This window comes from Palaemon carinicauda, chromosome 11 (assembly GCF_036898095.1).
Source record: "Palaemon carinicauda isolate YSFRI2023 chromosome 11, ASM3689809v2, whole genome shotgun sequence".
Classification (NCBI taxonomy): Eukaryota; Metazoa; Arthropoda; class Malacostraca; order Decapoda; family Palaemonidae; genus Palaemon; species Palaemon carinicauda.
Window position 1 is genome coordinate 38,512,019 of NC_090735.1, and position 2,500 is coordinate 38,514,518.

The window sequence follows — 2,500 nt, forward strand, 5'->3', positions numbered from 1 at the left end:
CCATATTTTACTTGTAACTGTGTTTATAATTTCAATTTTAATTTTGACTGTGTTTTTTGTATTTTATATATTTTTACTGAGTTTTACTTATAATGTTTTATATGTCCATTTTAGCCTTGATAATGGGATGAGTCCTGAAACGTCGGCACCAATAAATTGAAAGATGTTGTCCAGACTATTCGTTCTCCTTTTTATTTTATCTTTGAAGCTCGCCAGGAGCAACGACCTACCTCAATATTTACGCTCGAAATATGGTGGACCCGTTTTATCATCTTATCGACACTTGGATCTACTCGAAAGAAACTAAGGAAGGCTCAACTTGATTTTGGGACTTTTTACTCTACTGCCGCTTAAGCAATGTTGTTCCTAATTTTGTAAAGTTCCGTCTTTATCGCTCTTCGCTCTATTACACTGATTTCTACAGGGAATCCACGGAGACTCTACTTGACCTCGAGATTAAACATAAGGAGAAGCTAATCACTAAGCATGAAACTACTATTACTGAATTGGTGTAACACCCTTTTTAACTCTGTTTCTTTTTTTGGATACCATGTACTGGAAACGTTGTTAAATAAAAATATAATTTCCTTTACTGACAAACAAAAGCAAACTCATGACAGAAAGTTAAATAATCTCGGTGTTAATATTCCAAATTTTATGAATCCTAAAAAAATGGTTTTTAATTATTCTAATCATATATTGTCTATAAAGGGAGGAGTTTCTTTATCATAGGTTTGGACTTCTGTATGCCCAACTATCGTCCAAACTACAGCCAGTTCTTTTTACCATTTGAACTTCTTTTTCAAAGGTTAAGGCAACTACCCCTCCCACGGATATAAGCAACTTTCAGCGTAACTTGCACCAGATAGCCCATAAAACCTTTTCGTCAATAAAAAACTAACTGGGCCCCTTTCTTCATGAGGGATGATTTCTATTTGTTGAAAAGTTTGGCTAAAAATCCCTAATCTCGTTGTAACCAGACCGGATAAAGGTAAAGGTACTGTATTACTCAACAAAGCAGACTATATAGCCAAAATGTACACAGTTCTAAATGACCCAACTAAATTTTCTGACTTGGGTCTTCCTCAATTTAATCCGATTTTTAAAATGGAAGACAAAATTAACCGAACACTCAAAAGACTAAAGGATAATAGTACCATTACTGAACAGGTATATTTAGACCTATTTTCCTCTGGTTCCTCTTATGGTATACTGTATAGTTTACCTAAGATTCATAAAGAAAATGTTCCACTCAGACCTATTTTAGCTGCTTATAATTCACCAAATTTTAATATTGCCAAATTTCTTGTGCCTCTTTTACAACCACTTACCTCAAATGAATATACGCTGCCCAATTCTGCCTCCCTGATACCTGAAATCACCACTCAAAACAAATGTAATTATATGGTTAGCTATGATGTTGAATCACTTTTTACGAACGTGCCCTTGCAAGAAACCATTGAAATAATTTTAAATAAACTTTTATTTTTCCAAACGACTTATATCACGGTTTTAATAGTCTGATTTTAAAAAATTACTTGAACTTGCAGTGATTGACACTCATTTTATTTTTGATGGCAAGTTGTTTAAATAACTTGATGGTATGGCTATGGGTAGCCCTCTTGGGCCCACCTTCGCCAATATTTTTATGTGTCACCTTGAGGAGCAGTTTTTAGACCAATGTCCTTTGCTATTTAGACCTATATTTTATAAACGCTACGTAGATGATACGTTAGCTACTTTCAAGCAAAAGGAACATGCTGCTAGATTTTTAGATTTCATTAATAACGTTCATCCAAACATCAAATTCACTATTGAGGAAGAAGAAAATAACAAGTTACCATACTCTTGACATTAACATCTCAAGAGGGCAGGACACGTCTAGAAACAAGCGTATTTAGAAAAAAGACGTTCACTGGTTTAGGCACCAATTTTTTTAGCTTTTGCTTTTATAATTTAAGTTAAATGCCGTAACAACCCCTGATCTGCAGGGCATTTTACCTTTCGTCTGACTGGACATCCTTTCATAATGAAATAGTCTTTCTGAAGCAGCATTTCAAGGATAACTGTTTTCCAACTAAAATATTTTATAGATTAGTTAACAAATTTCTGACCAAACATTACCAACCTAAACTTCAAGTTCCCTACAGTACCAAAAATGATTTTCTATGCCTCTTTGCCTTTTATTATAACGGAAAATATGGGAAACAAATTAAAAAGGTCATTTTAAACAATTTTCCAAGTCTGGATTTTAAACTTATTTTTATGAATCCCCTGACAGTGGGATCTATGTTTAGAATTAAGGATTCTCTCCCCGACCTAATGCGTTCTTCGGTGGTCTATATGTTACTTGTCCGAGATGTAATCTCGGAAATTATGTGGGTTCCACAAAAAGACTGCTGAAAGTTCGCATAGATGCGCATCGGGGAGTGAGTCATAGAACTGGAGGTGCGCTCAAAACCAAAGAATTCTCAACCATCAGAGAACATGCAAGTAAATG